This window comes from Garra rufa, chromosome 3, assembly GCF_049309525.1.
Source record: "Garra rufa chromosome 3, GarRuf1.0, whole genome shotgun sequence".
Classification (NCBI taxonomy): domain Eukaryota; kingdom Metazoa; phylum Chordata; class Actinopteri; order Cypriniformes; family Cyprinidae; genus Garra; species Garra rufa.
Window position 1 is genome coordinate 42,537,486 of NC_133363.1, and position 22,113 is coordinate 42,559,598.

At 36.5% G+C, this 22,113-nt stretch overlaps 1 protein-coding gene across 1 annotated transcript in view; it reads right to left on the minus strand.

Moving 5' to 3' along the window:
- fam189a1 (family with sequence similarity 189 member A1) overlaps nt 1-22,113 on the minus strand; it is a 177,864-nt gene that overhangs the window by 116,536 nt on the left and 39,215 nt on the right. The gene's annotated exons all lie outside the window — the stretch shown is intronic.

Here is a 22,113-nt window from a genome sequence, read left to right on the forward strand (position 1 = left end):
CCTCATATGTAGAAGGAGGTGAATGCTGACTTATTCCCAGTCACTGAAATGTGTTTGCTGGCAAAAGAGAAAAAGAGATCAGCGAGGCTGAGGAGTCGATCGATCTGAAGATTAGAGGATTATGCCATCGTGTGCAATCACACACAGCTATGGGATTAGCAGCCACCAACATAAAGGAAAAGTGTAGAAAAACAAAGAAATCTGATCAATGTGTAATTCCGAAAGAAAATATCCAAGCGTTCTCTGGTCAAAACAAAACAAACAAATAAAACATTATATTAGTGCAGAGTAACAATAGAAAAACATAAAACACACTACATACATAAAACACACTGTATTTCCTGAAATTATGCAAGAGCCATTATCAAGACATTTCCTCAACACAAATACATTGCTGTTACAAGTATGACATGAGATTATGTTTTATGAGAGAGAGCGTGTGTATGACAGATGTTCAGAGAGATGATGTGAGAAACGGTTCACATTGTATTTGCTCTCTTGAATTATTGATCCTCTTTCAGTTGCAATTGAGAGGGAGAAGGAGAGGGAGAAAACTAAACCAAGAGTGAGGGGGAAAAAAGATGCTGAGAAAGAGTCAGTTAAAGATAAGATTGAAAGGGAGGAAAGGCCTGGCTGGTGTATGTGTGGAAAGATCAGCAGCACAAAAGAGCTCACTGAAAGGAATATTCAGGCATTTGTGCAAAATCCTATTCCATGGCAAAATCACATCCCCCCTTTGGGCACCTAAACGGTTTTATTGGATGAAAGATCTTTTGGGGGTATTCTATTCAGTGTCAGATTGAAAATGACACAATGTTGCCTGCTGATGTACAGTACAGACCAAAAGTTTGGACACACCTACTCATTCAAATGGTCATTCAAAACTTTTGGTCTGTACTGTATTTTTTTTCTGTTTATTAAAGTTTTTACTCTACATTTGTGCAGTTTTCAGTGGGTTAGTGATATTTTTTAAATATATACACATTAATAAATAAATCTTTTTTAAATGGGTTTTTAATACAAAAACTGCTTTTTTATGTAAAATTCACTTTATAAAAGACCCACATTTCTAACTTTAATTCATGGGGATAACATGGATAATTTCACATGGTTTAGTGTAAGATTTTTGACCATCTTTTGGAAAATCCAGTTTTAAAAGTAAAAAAAACTACTACAAATAACTTTTACCAGTAGGTGGCTGCAGAGCTCCACTATTTGCTATTTGATATTTGACCACCTGAAAGATATTTTTTCACAAGTTTTTTCAGTTGAATTCATATCTACAGTACAGACCAAAAGTTTGGACACACCTGAATGAGAAGGTGTGTCCAAACTTTTGGTCTGTACTGTATATACACACTAAAAGTCGCATTAAATCTGTTTTATAAATGCATCTTAATTAAGTTATTGCAAATAATTTATCTATGAGTTGTTTTTATAAATATTTTATAAACATTATGTATAATAGTGGTTTTATTTAGTTATTTGACTATGTAATTTTAATCAAAATGTCATAATACAATCTTCGGGCGAAATAACACTTTAACTTTGCCTCTACAATCGACTGCAAGCTCACATTCGGATCTGCCTCCATCCAATCAACAACCAGTTGATAAAACCAAATCACCACCCTACAATTACTTTCTTTTTTGATAACAGTGGAAAAAAAGAATTGAAGCCTACTGGATAAAAAATTTAAAAAAAAGGTTATTGCGACTTTTTATCTCACAATTCTGACTTTGCATTATATAATATATATTACATACTTTTGCGTTATATAAGTCCGAATTTTGAGATATAAACTCACAATTCTGACTTTTTTTCTGACAGTTTTTTTTCGCAATTGTAAGATATAAACTCGCAATTGCGATGTATAAAGTCCAATTTCGAGGGGAAAAAACAGAAACATTCTCATAATTGCGAGTTTATATCTCACAATTCTGACTTGACTAGCAATTGCTGGTTGCAATTCTGAAAAAAAGTCAGAATTGTGAATTTATATCTGACTTAACTCGCAATTACAAGTTTATATCATACAACTCTGAGAAAAAACATCAGAATTGTGAGTTTGCAGTATATCTTTCAAATCTGACTTAATAACTCACAATTCTGACTTTATAACTTGCAATTCCATGTTTATATCTGAGAAAAAAAGTCAGAATTGTAAGTTTATATCTCACAATTCTGACTTGCAAGTCAAACTTGCAACTGTGAGTTTATGTCACGTAATTTTAACTTCTCAGAAATGAAAGTTTACATCTGACTTTATAACTCACAAAACCAGGTCACCAAGTCAATTTTTTTCTTTTTTGATAACAGTGAAGAAAAGTATGGAAGCCCATTTCCACCACTGAATTAAAAAAAAAAAAAGGTTACTGCGACTTTTTATCTTACAATTCTGGCTTTATTTTCTCAGAACTGCATGATATGAACGTGGAATTGTGAGTTATAAAGTTAGAATTGTGTGTTATTAAGTCAGAATTGCAAGATATAAACTCACAATTCAGACGTTTTTCTCAGAATTGCATGACAAACTCATAATTGTGAGATATTAAGTCAGAATTGCAAGACAAAAACTCACAATTCTGACTTTTTTTCTCAGAATTGCATGACATCAACTCATAATTGTGAGATATTAAGTCAGAAATGCAAGATATTCAGAATTGCGAGACAAAAACTCACAATTCTGACTTTTTTTCTCAGAATTGCATGATATAAACTCATAATTGCGAGTTAAGTAAGATTTGAGATATTCAGAATTGCAAGATATTCTGACTTTTTTCTCAGAATTGCATGATGTAAACTCATAATTGTGAGTTATTAAGTCAGAATTGCAAAATATAAGCTCACAATTCTGCCTTTTTTTTCTCAGAATTGTGTGATATAAACTTGTAAATGCGAGTTCTTAAGTCAGAATTGCAAGATATAAGCTCACAATTCCGCCTTTTTTCTCAGAATTGTGTGATATAAACTCATAATTCTTTTTCCCCTCAGAATTGTGTAATATAAACTCACAATTGCACAAAAAAATAAAAAATGAGAGTTTGTATCTTGAAATTCTGACTTTTTTCTTGCAATTCTGAGATATAAACTTGCAATTGTGAGTTTTACCCTCAGTTTCACAGACAAGGCTTGAGCCTAGTCTAAAATGTATGAGCTGTTTTTTCAAGCTGAAACTTGCACTGACTGATCTTAAATTACATCAGTGCCTTTGTTTTGTTTCAAGATGCACACCACATGCTCTGTTTTCTAAGCATGTTTATAAAAATTACTTAAGTGTCCTAATTGAACTATGGCCGAATCCTGGTTTAGTCTAAGCCCTGTCTGTGAAACCAGGCCACAAAGAACAATTCTGAGATGAAAAAAGCTTGATATGTTCTTAGAATTTTGAGTTTATATCTTGCAGTTATGACTTTCTGCTTTCACTTCTCAGAACTTAAAGTTTATACCTCACAATTCTGACTTTATAACTCGCAAATGCGAGTTTATATCTTAATTCTGAGAAAAGAAGTCTGAACTGCGGGATGTAAACTCGCAATTGCAAGGTAAAAAAAAGGCCACCATGAACATATACCTGAATATGTTTACCTTTATCTGACTCAGGGTTTATAAAAATGTAAATTTTTGTACTGAGGGATGAGTCAGGCTGTTTGTCTGTGGTAAATGACAGCATGCCACAGATACTGTCAGAAACACACACACTCTCACTCACTCACGTACAATGCATACATTAACACCTGCTACCGTTTGAACCCTCCACATCGTATGAATCCCTCGTTGACAACTATCCCTTATTATTCTTAACTGTGCCTGAATTAGGTCTCCCTATTGGCTCTCAGTACATTTATAGCACATCTGGAGAGAAGGTTAATAACATGCTGTAGAGCGAGTTGGACTGCAGAGGGTCGAACTATAATACTCATAGGTTTGTTGGACAATGCATGGGAGGAGGATATAACTTAGGATAGTTATGCGGCTAAACCTTTTCTGGCTTTATTTGAGGATATCTGTGTTAAAAGACAGTCATAAAACATCTGCAACCATCAATCCCATATTCTCTACTTCTCCACAGGTGCAGTAGAGCACATATTATGCCCTGGGTGGGAAGTCTTGCCGGTGATTTCCTGCCTGTGTGTGTGAGTCTGTAGAAATTGTTTTCTGGAAAGAGGCAACGGTAGCAAGCAATAATCAAAGAAGGATTTCACCGTCGGCTGCGCTCTCAACAGGATTAAGACGCACCACGCACTGACATTAGCCACTAAAGCCTTTTAGCTCAGTCAGCAGTGCTATGAGAGGAGAGAGAGCCCTTCAGTCAATTACCAGGGTACAGCTGCCCTGACTAATATATGTGCATGTCACACAGCCCATATCGCAAACACCACAAATGACAACTTGACTCTGAGGACTAGATTCAGCTTAAGTCCAGTCTGCTGAAACTGGACTATTAGGAAGAATCTGAGGGAACACAAACTGTCACACAGTGCTGGATCAAACACAGTGCGGTTTGAGAAATTGCTCTTAGCTGTCAAAATCAAGACTAAACTTGTAGTGGTTTGCATATTGAGTGTGGTCTGCAGAGTGTAAGGGTGCAGTGGACGACTAGCTGCCTGGGGAACGCTCTTTAATCACACTCTACTGTTTGCACAGCAGTGATATACAGCAACCCCCCTCCCCAAACACAGAAAGAGAAAGGCTTAGAAAGTGAGAGCATTTAAACTGAAAAACCATAGGGTCCAGGTAACAAATTTAGGTCAGAAAATGTTGTTTTGAAATGTTTCTAAAACACTGATATGTCCATTTTCTTGTTGTGATTATATCATTATTTAAAAGTTGTGAAAATGTTTCTTATAGCATTCTGCTTTATTTCACCTAGAATAATGCTATTTGAATGACTATTTTTAATATTCCAACCCCTGGTTTCACAGACAAGGCTTAAGCCTAGTCCCAGAAAGAAACTAGACACAGATACTAAAAGAAACACTGACTGATCTTAAAATATATCAGTGCCTTTGTTTTGTCTCAAGATGCACACCAGTAATGTTTTTTCTAAGGCACGTTTATAAAAATTACTTAAATGTCCTAACTGAACTATGGCCTAATCCTGGCTTAGTCTAATAACTATCTGTAAAACCAGGCCTAAGAATGTTAAAATGCCCAGATTTCCAATTGTGATTAGAATGTTACAAAAATGTTTCTTAGAATGTTCTAGCACAAATAACATCATCAGGATGTTCTGAGAATGTTGACCTCAGAACTTTTTACTTCTTCTTTTTTTTTTTTTACTTGTATCTTTATTGGGCATTGGTAGTTCCATGAAGAACATTTAACATCAAAATGTTCTATTGCACAAAAGGTTCTTTAGTGAAAAAAGGGTTCTTAACACTAAAAAAAAAAAAGGTTCACTGAAGAACTGTGCACTGAAAGGTTCTTCATGGAACCAAAACACTACACTCTTAAAAAATATAGGTGCTTTACGATGCCATAGAAGAATCTTTTTTTGTCTAAATGGTTCCATAAAGAACCTTTAACATCTGAAGAACCTTTCTTTTTCACAAAAGGTTCTTTGAGGGAAAAGAAGGTTCTTCAGATTATAAAAATGTAAGAAAAAGATGGTTCTTTAAAGAACCTTTGACTGAATGGCTCTTTGTGAAACCAAAATTGGTTCTTTTATGGCATTGCTGTGAAGAACCTTTTAAAGCACCTTTATTTTTAAGAGTGTATGGAATCACGGCGAAAACTGAATTTTAAGAGTGTAAAGTTGTAAGAACATTCCATAAACATTCATTTAAATGAATGATTTTTTGGTCCTAACATTTATATCAATTTGTAAAAAAAAAAACCTGTTAGCTGGGAGAAAATTAGTATTTGAGATAATACGCACGCCGATGTGATATGAATGAATGAATGTAGGGAAAAAAGAAAGAATAAACAGGGAGGTCATTAATGGTCTATTTATTATTTTTTGTTATTTTGAGGAAGAAATGTTCGGGGGAAAAATAAATGCAGTTCCAAGCCAAACAAACAAGTTGTTTGTTTTTGATTATTCAAAAAAGAACTGTTCCATAACCGTTATTTGTTTGGGAATTAATTGGTCACACTGTATGGTTTTGATTGACTAAAATGAACAATTTTATAATTCATTCAATCAGGAGTCAGACTACAGAACACTGGTCACACTGTATTGATCATTAATTTTTTTTAAATCAGCTGGACTGTAGGTTAGGCTGTATGGTTTTGATACACAAAGGACTGACTCGTAAGAGTCATCCATTTGGGAATCGTACTACGGTTGTGCTGTATGCTTTTGAATCACTAAAAAAAGCTGTCTCACAAGAGTCATTCGTTCAGGAGTTGCACTATAGATTTAGTGGAAATGTTGGAATCCCATTGCACAGAAGGGCAGAAAACAATGTCACAGTGTTTTAACATTGGCAGAAGAAAAATGGACATGCAAGAGCTAACTGAATGTGTGTTGGCAGTTTGTGTACACAACCACCCTACAATGATAAAAACCCACCCAGTGGTATTTTTTTAAATCTTTAAAAGTAATTTCCCCTTTTTAAAATCAGCTGAAACAGTCCGAATATGATTGCCATTGTGTCGACTCAGGTGCAGAGGAAGACTCTAATTGAGCGATTGAGGTGTTCTGTTGTTGGATGTAATAATGAACATAGCAGTAGTCATTTATTCCCCACATCTGAGCTGCTTAAGAGGCAGAGGACAGCGTTACTTTCGTTTTTAAAAGGAAAGCGCAGATCCTGATCTACATATGCATCTATGTTCGTGTGAATCATTCGTGATGTAGTCTCAGCCTCAGACGTCACGCCCACGGAACGTTGGCTAAACGTCTGATGCATATGGTACACTTAACTGGAAACACTTCAGGAATGTCAAAGTCGTCATCTGATTAGTTGAATTTGACCGTATTTCCGGGAGACGCGAGTGTCGCGTTTATTTTCGGTCCGCCGGGAAACAAAGCGCAGACTGATTTACTCTGCGTTTTGCTATAAGGTGCTTATGCAGACGCCATTGTTGTTATACACATTTGCGACATTCCCGAACAAATTACTGACTTACTGCTTGTTCTCCCTCTTCTTCGTTATCTTTCAAAATGCTGGTTATTTCAATGACTGACTTGTTGTGGGGGCATTTCCACGCACCAAAACGTGGCGCTGAACGAAACGAACTGTGATTGGTTGTTTGACATGTCGATCAAACGGTCTTATGGGCGGGCCTTGGCCAATGAAAGCTGCCATGAATTCCAGACCTTCAGCCGTCAGTCTGAAGGTCTGGCTACGCGAGACTATTCGTGATGTAACTTCACCCACTGCAGAAGTGAGTATAAGGGTTTTGTATGCATCTTTGCAAATGGCCTTTCTTAATAATGTGCTTGTTGGCAAGTTTCGCCAATAAACGTGGCTAAATGCAGCTAAACGCAGCTAAATGCGGATAAAGTAAACATTACAGCAGAGAGGGGCGGGGCGAGCAGAGTCATTTGCATTTAAAGGGCCCATGCAATGAAATGAGCTGATATTTTGCACAGCTGATTTTGACAAGGTAAAAGGGTGTTTTTTAGGGTGTTACTATTTATAATTTTTAACCAAAGTATATTAGAGACTTCGTTAAGACCCTAAAGAATCATATGAACTTGTGGAAAATGGGCATCCGATGACCCCTTTAAGAGAAGCAATTATGTGAACTTAGCATGTTTCCGAAATATCTGCAAACATACTTTTGTATTTTTATTCTTTAGTACAGTCAACATTTTTTTACAAACAGCAACAGTCATTTCTGATTAAATAAATGCAGCCTTTGTGAGCAAATACTTCTTTACAAAACTTTAAAATATCTTACCAACCCCAAACTTTTTTGGGGAAAAATCAATTGTGATTGTGTGTGCAAAATGTAAATAAATAAATAAATACACAAACACACATACGAATTCATTAAGTACACCCAAGTTTATCAGCAATAAAAACGCTACAGCGTTCAACATGCCCTTGACGGAAAGACTGAACAAGCAAAACTAGCTAATGCAATCGGATGATATACTAGTCTCAGCTCTTTACCGATAATCTGCATGATCTTATATTCTCTCAGACTGATGTTTTGCTTTTACATGATCCCCCGAGGGTGCAACGAAAGCAGTCAGAAGCTGAGCATCGAGCACAAGAAAAGAGAGAGACAGAAGGCCAAAAATGATCAAATCAGAATCAGAGAACATAGGAACATGCACCACAATCTGTCAAATCACTTCTTCTCAACAGACTCCACTACACACATCTGTTTAGACAGCTGCTGCTTGCTTCTATTATTCCGGCTGCAGTAAGGACATCAGCAGGCCTCTGGTGACGGCAGCAGGATGGTCAAGTAAGTGAGAAGATTTCAACCAGGCTCATATGTGGCTCAACTGATGTCCATGTTGTGTGTTTGGAGAGAGTCCAAGATTTCTCATTTCCCCTGCTGGTTTGTATGATAAGGACAAATGTTCTCCTGACATCATCATGAGGGTCCAACTGCCTCAATTAAGCCGGAAACTGTGATTACATATATGTGCTATTAGATATAAATAGAACATGTACTCCCACTGCCCGCTGCAATGCCTGCGAATGACTTGAAGGCATATTTCTCAAGCGTAGCTTCCCTCACACACATACTAATGAAGGTGTGTGGCCTATCGTCTTGATTTACATACATATTTATGAAGGTGCGTGCATACTTATGAAAGCATAAAGCGTCATTCATACTCACATATACACTTATGAAGGTTTATGGCTCATCACCTTTATACCATACGGCTCGAATCGAGTTCGATACGTAAAACATCGGATGTATCCATAAACATGATGATGATCATCAAGTCTACGTGAGTGACTAAACGAAGGTCCTGGAATGAGGACACGACACACTTACACATCACTCCCTAAAAGGGAGGGAAAGAAAGAGAGAGAGACGGAGAGAGACGGAGAGGGACGGATGGGAACGGTGGTTCTGTTGCCGTGGAAACCCCTTTCTGGACACTTTCCAAGCTTTGTAATGATTTCCCATTTACCCCTCAGAGAGGAAGAGAGCGAAGTGACTTCTTCAATATCAACATGCAACACACACTAGGCTGAACAGAGCTCTGCTGTGAACCCCTGAAGATACTCAGATGGATACACATATAATCATACGACATAAGAACCATGTGATGTAAAACTAAAATGCTATCTTTGCAATTTTCACAGGAGAAATTTCCCCGTTCATTCTTGAAGGTGGCGGATGTGTAGTAAATCGATTTTGCTCACACTTACTCTAGCAGCAGAGAACTGAAGTCAGCCAGTGACGGTATCATTGAGCTCCAGATGGTATTCAGACCCTCAACTCTTGGGCAGCTTGTGCTGTTTCCCCTTTAAAGTGATGACCTGCACCTTGCTGCAGATTCGCTTCTGTCTAATAAAATTACAGAAGCATCACTGTCCTTGTCATAGCTGTAATCGTGTTAGGAGGGCACTCTTATCAGGTTGAACACATCTTTCTGGAACAGCTAGAACATGTCCTAAAAAGGCATCTTTGTGCAAATTACAGGGAAACTCGACTCAGGGTCATGTGTCTGCATGTGTGGGTGCCTGCAGCGAGGAATACTGTGAATGTTTGTGGTACACATAAACAGTGTTACAGTTGCAATCGAAATTATTCAACCCCCATGACCTGAAGACATTTTGCTGCAGAGAACACAATTTTGTAAAAGCAACTCAACAAAGGCATCAGTACACTATTAGAGAAATGTATAAATACACATTTGAGTCATTCTGAAAAAGGAAGCTGATGAATAATAATAAAAAAATCAAATTGGCTCTAAAAGTTCATGTTCAAAATTATTCAACCCCTAAAAGTCAAATTTTGTGCAGAATTTTTTATTCTTTAAAACCGCCAATAAACGCTGCCTGTAAGTGCTTTGAAGCTTCTGTCACCTCTCTACTGCAATCTTGGCCCATTCCTCGCCTGAAAAAGCTTTGAGATCACTGATAATCTTTGGTTTTCGCTTTGCCACTGCTTTCTTCAAATTAAACCAAATGTTTTCAATGAAAATTAAAGCAACACTAAGTAACTTTTCCCTCAACGCTCCCTCTACAGGTTGGAAGCGGAATTGTCCATTACCGCTGTCGTAAATAATTTAGCCTACGGTCGTGTCACATGCACATTATTTGTTTGGAGGCTATCCAAGACCGGCTTTGGAAATAACGATGTCCAGTGACAAGGTAGAGTATGTTGTATGACTTTATATAAGTATGAAAACCTTTTGTGAAGCCTGCCATAAAGCAAGTTGCATTTGTAGTCTCATTTGAACTACAAAACCGCGACCCGACGACCCAAACTTACATAGTGCTGTTATGGCTGATAGAGGGTCGCAAAGCGAATACGAAAGTGCCGTTTCACCATGTTATGAGTTGATGAACCACTGACACGAGTTCGGAAACATTATTTTAAGGTAAAAACAACTCTTTAGTGTTGACAATTCCGCTTCCAACCTGTAGAGGGAGCGTTGAGGGAGAAGTTACTTAGTGTTGCTTTAAACCTGGAGACTGAACAGGCCACTCAAGTACATTCCATAACTCATCCCTGAACCAAGCAGAAGTAAATTTTGGATGTATACTTTGGGATGACTGTCCTGCAGAAAAGTCCATTGATCATCAGCTTCAGTCTTTGCACTAAAGGCATCACAATTCTTGCCAAAATGGCCGGATACTTCAAAGAATCCATGATGTCCTTCATACGGTCATGATTTCCACTTACTGCTACAATAAAACACCCCTCTAACAGGACTGGTCCACCTCAAAGTTTGACGATGAAGATGGTGTTCTTCTGCTCATAAGCTCTGCCTTTTTTGCACCAGACATACCACTAATCCATAGGTCCAAAAAGTTCCAGTTTGGTCAGATCACTCTATGAAACATTCTTGCAGAACTCCACATGTCTATCTAAATTAATTTGAACATGTTCATGTCAGCCTTTTTGTTCTTCTTGGTCAAGAGTGGTATTCGGCAAGATGTCTCAACATGAAGGCCATAATTGTCTAGTGTTCTTCTTATACACTTTATTGAAATGTTTTTCCTCCTTTCGTTGGGTCATCTTACAAGTCTTTGGTTGTACATTGCAGGTTTTTCCTCAGTTGTTCTGATCAAACATTTTATGATATTGTGCTTTTTTGTTCAACACCTTCAAAGGTTTTCTGGTACAACACATTTTAAACTAACGAATAAGGCTGCCAGCTGTGTCTCTAGGAACATTTAATGCCTTGGAAATCTTCATATAGCCTTATTTTCTAAAGTAATAAAATGATCTATTCTCTGTAGTGTCTCTATAGCTTTTGTGAGAGCTCTTTTGACTTTGTCATATTAGCCACTAAAACCTTAGCATATGCATGGGCTAACTGTATGTATGTGTAACAGCACAAACTAATTCTGTTTTCTAATAGAGTTGCTAAAGGCTTAATTATGTTTTAAGACAATTTTGTTTCCCACCATACAAATAAGTGACTAAAAAAAAGCAATGTTAAACAGGGGTTGAATAATTATGACATAGCTGTGTTATTAAAAAAAACCTAGAACTCAAAAATATTACATTATATGTTGACATTATCACTTTTAATATGCCAGTAATTGGTTATAGATGCAATTTTTTATGTCCTGGATCTTCAGAAAAGCTTGTATTTGTAAACTACTGCAGTCTCTGGAGGGTTGAATAATTTTAATTGCAACTGTACCTCTATTTTTTCCCCAACATTTCAGCCACCTGAAGACAAAAATTTTTATACCAGACCTACAGTGCAGACATAAAAAACTGTGTAACTTTTAATGTGCTATTTATATCCAATTTGACCCTTGATGTAACTAACTAACAGGTTACCTATGAAAATCTTTTTCTAAACCAATTTAGTAGAGTTTGCACACTACTAGGCCTGTGTGTGACTGTAAATGTTTCAGAGTTTTGTTACTGCTCTATGCCCATCATCCACTATTTCCACCACTTAATCAAGCCACTCTTGTAATTCGTGTTTTATTTCACACGTCATTGCGTTAGCACTGGTTCTCTTGTTGAGTTATTTTGTTTGCAACCATTAAAGTATTTCTACAGCAACTGATTTGGCACACATCATTCTCTTTCTATGAAACCTGTAAACCGCATTGCAAAAAAATGGTACATTGCACGCAAGTAGAGCTGGGTATATTAATACATATTTCCTCATGTCACAATTCTGACTTGTGATACAAACTCGCAATTTTGACTTTTTTCTTGTAATTCTGAATTGTGAGATATAAACTTGCAATTGCGAGTTATAAAGGCCAATTTTGAGGGTGAAAAAGGCAAATTCAACATTTATTTATAAACTCGCAATTCTGAGAAGTCAGAATTGTGAGATATAAACAATTCTGAGAGAAGATGTCAGAATTGCAAGATGTAAACAATTGTAAGTTATAAAGGCCAATTTTGAGAGGAAAAAAGTTATATGTTCTTAAAATTGCTAATTAATATCTCACAATTCTGACTTTAACTATAGATATAAGATATGAGATATAAACTCGCAATTCTGAGAGAAAAAGTCATAATTGCGAGATTATTTCTATCACAGTGTTGAACTGTGAGATATAAACTCGCAATTGCAAGTTATAAAGGTCAATTTTTAGAGGAAAAAAGACTTATATTTTCTTAAAATTGCTAATTTATATCTCACAATTCTGACTTTAACAATAGATATAAGATATGAGATATAAACTCTCAATTCTGCAAGAAAAAGTCAGAATAGTAAGATACAAACTTGCAATTCTGGAAAAAAAAATAAAGTCAGAATTGCAAGATTACTTATAGCGCAGTTTTGATCTGTGAGATATAAACTCGCAATTGCGAGCTATAAAAGTCAATTTTGAGGGGAAAAAAGATACGTTCTTACAATTGCTAATATATATCTCAAAAGACTTTAACTCCTAATTGCATGTTATAAAGTCAAAATTGGGAGATGCAAACTCGAAATTGCAAGAAAAAAAGTCAGAACTGTAAGATCAAAAGTCACAATTATCACAATTATTATTATTTTTTTTTTTATTCAGTGGCGAAAACAGGCTTCCATTGATTGATCTCTGTCTATAATTTATATACTGTTCAAATGTTTAGGGTCAGTGAAGATTACTTTCTAAGTAAAGTCATTCTTTTATTGAGTAATGATGCATTAAATTAATCAAAAATGACAGCAAAGACATTTGTAAAGTTACAAAACATTGCTCTAAAAAAAAAAGCCATATACTCAAAGGTTGTTCATCAAAAAAAGCCTGAAAAAGGCACTCTATAGCATTTTTCAGCACATCCATTTTTAACCTGCACTATTTAAGCAGCAAATCAGCATATTAGAATGATTTCTGAAGGATCATGTGACACAAAAAAAAACTGAATATTAAGCTTTGTCATCATACTGTAGGAATGAATTTTATTTTAAAATGTAAAACTGCTATTTTAAATTGAAATTATATTTCACAATTTTACTCTTTCATTGCATTTTTGATCAAATAAATGCAGCTTTGCTGAGCATAGGACACTTCTTTAACTTAAAAAATCTTACTGACATTTGTACTGTAGTGTACACACATATACAGCACTTTTTTCCTCTCTAATGCAATATTAACCAACTCTTCTCATAGGAAAAGCAGTTTTTTGAGAAAGTACAGTAGTAATGGTGTACAACAGTGTTTTTTCTGAAACTCTTTTAGTATCGATCCCTAGAACACCAGTCTACGAATCCAAACCTGAGCGTTTATGGAGGACGCTCATCCAACTTTGGGACACATCAGGGAGAAACGTGTGCTCTTTCTTAATTAAATTGAACAATCCGGGGATTAAAAGAGTGTCAGTGTAAATCCGCTCCTGAAGACGGTGACATTCGGCAACTCCAGATATATCACATGGAAAACTGGCAGGCGAGAAATCCTTCTGGCTCGTTTCAAAGCAACCAGATCACATGACTGCCGTGTTTAATTTAGAAATTGCATTCTGCTGTCGCAGGCACACCTCGCAAATGAATAAAGCCGTACCTGTACATGCGGTCCAGTGCCAACAGCAGAACATTGCTTGAATTAATTAGAGTCAAGAGTCAGCAGCGCTGAAATACATTTTTTTGGCCTCCAAATGTGAAAAGAGAAAACTAGAGGAGGGGATTTTTTTGTTGGCTGGGTTGTGAATGCGCCTGTATGTATAAGACGGAGAGAGAGCGCTTGTGTTTACACCGTGACCTCTCCATCACGTTGGCTTCAGCTCCTTTCGGGCTCTTGAGACACAGATGAGAGCTTCTCTCAAAATTAGACTCTGCCACCCTCAAACAGCTCTAAAGCTGCAGTTCTGGAGCTCACAGGAGAAGGTCAAGGCCACTGTGATCAGCTGAACATTTGAAAATGCAATCCACACAGACTCTAGTCTAGTCGCTCTATCTCCGTCAATCAACTCCACTTCCTCACGTTCTCTCATTCCACAAATCGTTATTCCCCGTCTAACATCTCACACGGTTCTGAGCTTAGAACAAACAGCTCATCCTCATCGCCATGGAAACAGTGGGACAACAGCAGGTTCCCTGGTGTTACTGGGGGTTGGGCATCTCAATCATTCTTTCCCTCTCTCTCTCTCTTTCTCTCTTTCACGCTGTTATTCACGTTCATCCACTTTCTGCACACAGATCCCCTCTGGAGACCCTGCCAGAATGCACACAGAGAGCTACTCTGATAACTACAACACCGCAATAACCACAGAAACTGTTTGGAGTCTCTGCTCTGACCACTGATTGTCTTTTAGGAAACGAATCTGTAGGTGAATCTCACTAAACCTCACTAAAGAACATGTCCAGTTCTAATTTCACTCTAAAATCACATAGGGAAAAAAATTAAATCTATTTTTCACAAAAAACATAAACAAAAAATAAATAAACAAACTAAAATAAAAACAGAAGATGTTTCGCTGAAAACAACAGAAAAAAGCTGCTTCTTTTTTTAATGTGTGTACACATCAAGGTGTGGCAACATTAGCCAAATTTCAGCAAAATTTTGCAGCTAAAAAAAAGGCAACTTGCTAAAACTTCTGTCCCAACAAATGAGCGGTATACGTTTTATTTTTTCCCAAATTCCAATTTAATTTTTCTGGATTCCTTTTTTTATGTTTTAATTTTAATTAATTCTAGACTCTGTTTTATTGGTTAAATTTAAATAAATATTAATCAAAATGCATGTCTAATTAACTGAAATCATGAAAATGTATTAATTAATTGATTTATTTACAATCAGCTTTTTGTTGAAAAGCTGATTGTAAATAAATTTGTTGAAAAGCTGATTGTAAACCAAAAGCATCTCTAATGAACTGATTTTATATTAAAAAAATTATTTATTTATTTATTCATTCATTCCAGCAATACTTTGTTGTATATTTACATTTTTCTGGTTAATACATTGGGGTAAATTATTAATTTAATATTTATAATTAAATCATATCATTACATCAATAAAGTAATATATTTCTTTCAGAGTATCTTCAAGTTAAACCAAGCTTTTATTTTGACAGGTTGCTGTGAAAACCTTTTCTGTTTCTGTTTCAGTTTCTGTTTGTATATGAAATGACAATAGTATTTCTCACAAGAAATAGTAAAATAATTTTTTTTGAGCAGCAAATCAGAGTAATGATGCTAAAAATTCAGCTTTGAAATCACAGGAATAAATTATCTTTTTAAATATATTTAAATAGAAAACAGTTATTTTAAATTGTAAAAATATTCAAAATGTTCTTGCTGGCTTGGTGAGCAGAAGAGACTTTAAAAAAGAAAAAAAGAAAAATATTCACTTTTTGATGAAAATGTACTGGCCTAGTTTTTATTTATTCATCCAAAATTTGGCAAATTCCGTGGCATTCTAAATCATACAGTAAATTCAGTTTTTATGACTGGATTGCACAATTCATTGCAATTCATTTCGCAAATCCAGTCATAAAAATGGATATATATTAATGTATTACTCCACTTTCAGAATAAAAAATTTCCTGATAATTTACTCACCCCCATGTCATCCAAGATATTCATGTCTTTCTTTCTTCAGTCGCAAAAAAAAAAAAAATTACGTTTTTTGAGGAAAACATTCCGGGATTTTTCTCCATATACTGGACTTCAATGGTGCTCAAACGGATTGAAGGTTAAAAATGCAGTTTCAATGCAGCTTCAAAGGGCTGTACACGATCCCAGCGGAGGAATAAGGGTCTTATCTAGCAAAACAATCTGTCATAAAAAAAAAAAAAAGATATTTATAAACTTTTTAACCACAAATGCTCATCTTGTCTAGCTCTGTGATGCGCATGCATACTCTGTGTACTCCGGTTCAATACAGTTAGGGTGTGTTGAAAAACTAATTTTTTCCTACAACTTCAAAATCATCCTACATCTCTGTTTTACCTTTTTTTGTAAAGGGTGTGACCCTCTTTGCACATCACTTTGTAAACATTGGGTCGGTACTTCTGCAGCGATGTAGAGCGATTTTGAAGTTGAAGGGGAAAAATTAAATGGGAGTTTTTCAATATACCCTAACTGTATTGAACTGTAAATTATCAGGAAATTTTATCAGGAAAAGCTCAGGAAAAGAAAAATAGTAGGAAGAGATGATTTTAATATTTCAGTAACACAAAACACATGCTGTGTGGACATTTCTGGTGAGATTCTCTCAGTGGACAGCGCTGTCCCTCCTCTAAAATGCCTCTCTTGTCCAGCTCTTTGAATAATTGCGGAGCAACAGAAATTGAGACAGCATTAGATAAACAAAGCCATCCGAAGCATCCCTCATTACTCCCCGTCTCAAACTATTACAGCGTAACAGTCAAAACTACACAGTGACATGCCGCAGACTACAGTGGCATTAAGAGAGAAAAAGAGCTTTTCATCAGCGCACTGCCTTACATTCAAATCACAGCCACCAATCCTTTTTACATACTAGGAGAAATATGGATCATGATGCTGATGATGATGGAGGGCGTGAGGAGGAGAAAGATGACAAACAAAGACTAATTAGGGAAGTTAAAGGGGGAGAGAGAAAGACGGAGCGAGAGAGATAGAAATCCTGTGCAGCAGGGACTTTTCCTCAGTAATTGAGATGGATTGTAGTGGGCAGAAAGGCCAGATGTGAAAAGAAGAGACTCTCACTGCGGGAACTATTCCCCCTCTCTCTCTCTCTCTGTCTCATACATTTTGTGCTTTAGAGATGACTTTAGCCAGTTTAATCACTAATGACTTCTAAATTGAATTTAGTTCAAATTAAAAAAGCAAAATCAAATAGGAGATGGAGCGTGCTGTAAGCACTCCTGCCGATCGCTCTCTTAAAACAGCTGAAGCTGGCTTTCCCACTTTATTCCTTTTCCACTAATAAGATGGATTATTGCAGCCTCTTGAAAGGAGGCCATGACAAACAATCTCTATGTAAATTTAAATTACAATTTGATTCATGTTGTATTGCCAAGGTTGAAAGTGCTGATGCGCACAAGTGCCATTTTCAGTCCCAACAGGCCCTTAAAGCCTCATTTTTTTCCCCAAAAAGTCGACGTTTGATTCAAATGACAGCTAGTGGAAGCTTCTTTCAAAAAATAAAAGGAAAGTGTGTCACTGGCAAAAAAAGCAACTTCTTACAATGGTCACCAATGAAGCGATTTCACACTAAAGAAGCTCTTTTGTTTTCTTAAAACACTGAACACTCCAGGGTGCTTTAAAATAAAATAAAATAACTTATTTTTAAACATTTAAATTAGAGATGTTTCGATCAGCATTTTTGGGGCCGATCACCGATTACCGATCACCAAGATCATGATCTGCCGATCACAGAATGGCAGGGGAATGGGAATCTTTTATCTATAATCTAGCAGAGTTTGCACCATTTGTAGAAATGAAACTAACTCTAAATTAAATATATTGAAAAAAAAACTGTAGAAATAGGCTACAGTCAAGATCTTGAAGAACCACCAAGTTAGGGTTGTAGACGATAGTATCGTGTATTGACGATAGTTAGAGATATCGCCAGTTGCTGATGTCTTTGACGATAGCAAGACGCTTATTATTATTATCCGTCAAAAAGGCGCCTAACTTTAGCGATGCAGTGCAGAGAGTCGGTTCTAGGATGCTTCAGAAACTTGCCGTGGTATAAACACATGCATAGAGTAGCCACGTCGCCTTAACGCGCCGCAAGGGTAAGAGATTTATTCATCATACAGTGTAGATAGATAAACTGATAATTTAGCATTAGGCTACACTAGCTAGTGATGAAGTTCTTTGATAATGTAAATGTTCTTTGCTTGTTATTTGTTGCTGCTTTTTAAGATGATGTAAGGATTATATTATCCAGCATTGCAGTCATTAGGATAAAGGTAGTAAAATGTGGTTTAGGCTGAATTAAATACGATTAGGGATGCATCGATACGAATCGGACCGATAATGCTTGCGCGTTTTGTCAGTAAAGCCGGTTCTGTAATCAGCGGTAAATGCCATCAGGTGCGTGATTTCACGTTGAGCCGTATATACTACACACAGCCGTTGTTCACTGACGAGCTGCGCAAATCAATGTTCATTATCAGTGTGAATGTGCGCAGCTCGTCAGTGAACAACGGCTGTGTGTAGTATATACGGCTCAACGTGAAATCACGCACCTGATGGCATTTACCGCTGATTACAGAACCGGCTTTACTGACAAAACGCGCAAGTGATCGACCGATACGGATCGGTGCATCCCTAAATACGATATATCAGAATCCGTCTGTATATAGGAAACATAACCATTCACCTCAGTAACATCTATATGCGTTCCATTAGAATTACGATGCGATAAAATGGCGCTAAACATACGCACGTGAATTACACGGGCACCGTTTCTCCTCATTCTATATGAACTGAACTACAACATGAACTGATGACAACAATCAGACATACAGCGGTAACATTATTGCAATATGACGGGTATAGAAAGATACATTCATTTACATTCAAGCACGCACATTTACCACTCACTGAAGAATGAATGAAACCAAAAGTAAACTTGAACGTCTCCGGCAAAACTACAGTCAGCGCTCTGTACACGCACATGCACAGTCACATGCCCAATAACAAGACTACCCTTACAAAATGAATAAGGAATTTAGTACTCATGTTGCCACTGGTAAGCTCCGCTCTACTGTTGTTTACCTGTGCGCCGTGCAAGCACGTGTGAAAAAGTCGCGCGAGTAATTTATGTCAAGTGATTGGCTTTTTTGAGCTTTTGGGGTTCGCCGATCAAGCTATTTTAAGCCAATAGCGGCCGATCAATCGGAGCATCACTAATTTAAATAATTAAATTAAATTAAATCAATACATCACATCAACAATGTTGTGAACATCTAAAAACAGCAATTAGGACTCAAGTGCTTCCATAATGTAATTATCTTGAAACAGTGGTTTTCTGTTTAACAACAGTGTCCTTTTAGCAGACAATGGTGGTCTATTATACCTAAATGATATTGCTGTACTGTCCAATTTTTTGGACTCAATCTACACAGATGAATGCTTACTGGTGGAGCAAAACAAGATATCAAAGCGTGTGTTTGTTTGAGCATTTACAGGGCAGGATGTTCTCATGGCACAGAACAAACATGCATAAAGTTTCCCATCACAGTTGGCAACCAAAAATGCGCATGGCTACCATTGAAGTTGATGTGCCAGGCTTTAATTCATACACTAGTGGCCAATCAGAGAATATTGGCCCAGCTTAACCACACACACACACACACACACACACACACACACACACACACACACACACACACACACACAACAGAGGCAGGATCACAGGAGCCAGTAAGACTCCCTGCAGGCTAGTTAGATCAATGGCAATAAAATACCATTGCTGATTGTTGTAAGACTGAATAAGTGTAAATCCTATTTGAAAATCAATACAGAAAAAAGAGCTACAACTGCAAAAATTCATTTTTAAAGGCTCTCAAGCACAAACCTGAAACTGTAAAAAACACAGCTCTAAATGTATCACAAAAGAAGTATACCATGACTACTCTACACTGCTTTGAGTGAAATAAATCAAAATGAAATTAAATAAAAAATCAAATGTTTTTAAACCTGTCACATATCTACAGTATATGTAATTTGAAATCTGATTAATTTATAAAATTCTATTTTTTGACACCTAATTTATCTAATTCATGACACTTTTTAGACATACAGTGATGTATAAGATTTAAAAAAGCTAAATAAGCTTTCCACTGATGTATGGTTTTGATAGGACAATATTTGGCCGAGATACAACTATTTGTAGAAAATCACCTTTAAAGGTGCCATAGAATGCATTGAGAGAATATTTAACAATATATTTAATATATTGTTCTCTGATATCTACATAGAAGGTATATGGCATAGGAAAGGGCAACAAATCTCCAGAAATGGTTTTACAGGTCCATTTACAACCCTAGGATTTGCCCCTATATAAAAGGCTCTGTTTTTGCCTTATTTGGAAGCTTCATGAATATTAATGAGCTCTGCTCTGATTGGCTGTTTCACAGAGCTCAATAGCTGGCACATGGATAAAAATATATATTTAATTAGGAGCTCTAGCCGCTTTTAATATGCGGTTTGTTGAATCTGCCGTTTTGAATCGCGGACATTTTAGTCTGATTACTGTGATGCATGTGCTCTGTGTAAAGTTACAATGCAGAGACACAAGTACTTACCACACAAGTTGAGCTGCTCGTCAGTGATACTCGGGATCTGTAAATCATTCGCCATCATCAGGCAGTTATTTCTCCATCATCAAGTGGTAAGTGAAATCCTATGTATTGCGATGTAACAGGCTAGCATTAAGCTAACCGTGTCCCTTCTGTGGCTTGCCTTGTTTAAACGATGTGCTGACGTTACCGATGATTGGGCGATGCAAATGTTGGAGGCGTAACTATTAACGATCTCGGCTGTAACACCGACTGTTTCGTAACAGTTATGATATGTTGGAATTGACCTATTTTTTGGTGGTCTTTTGCAAATACTAGATTTATATAAGAAGGAGGAAACGATGGTGTTTGAGACTCATGGTATGTCATGTCCATGTACTGAACTGTTATTATTTAACTATGCAAAGGTAAATTCAGTTTTCCATTCTATGGCACCTTCAAAGTTGTCCAAATGAAGTTCTTAGCAATGCATATTACCAATCAAAAATTAAGTATTAATATATTTGTGGTAGGAAATTTACAAAATACCTTCATGGAACATGATCTTTACTTAATATCCTAATGATTTTTGGCATAAAAGAAGATCTATACATTTGACCCATTATGTATTTTTGGCTATTGCTACAAATATACCTGTGCTACTTAAGACTGGTTTTGTGGTCCAGGGTTACATATAGTCTGAAATTCACAATATTAGCACAATCCTTTTGCAATTTTGCTCACATTTTTCTTTTTTGAATTAAATAGGTGACATTCAGTGTGTAGTGACTATAAGTTTTTGGTTATAGTTCAGATTGGTTATAAAACCCAATTTTAGATTTGTGTGTGAACATCTCTTGTGCCCAAGTATTCTGATAGAACCAGGACTGTTCTGGCATTGCATTTTTATTGGCATTTTGTGGTTGTCTTGGCACTCGATTGGTATGCACACTCTGGCTATCTGCTGCTCATAATAAAATGTACACATTTTTTTGGCAGTCTGTTCAATAGCAAAGTACCTTCCAAGAAAAAAAAAATCCAAATGTTAATCAGGGAAATGTTCTAGTGAGAAGAGCATTAGATGGAAGTAATCAGTAATATAAAGGCTATATTCTCACTTACACATCAGGTTGGATGGCTGGGAATGCAGTGAGAGAGAGCAAACCTTGTGCATCAGAGACTGAAGAGGAACAGACAGCCCAAGTCACCCACAGATGGGTACAAAACCATCTGAGATAAAGCAGAGCACTAATGTCTGCTCACAAACACACACACATTTCGCTAACCCATAATGGTTTTGCTATATTAGATGCAATGGGTTGAATGTGTAGGGGTTAGGGTTTAGAAAATGAATGAGAAAGCAAACTCAAACCAATAAACCAGCCCCTCTCACAA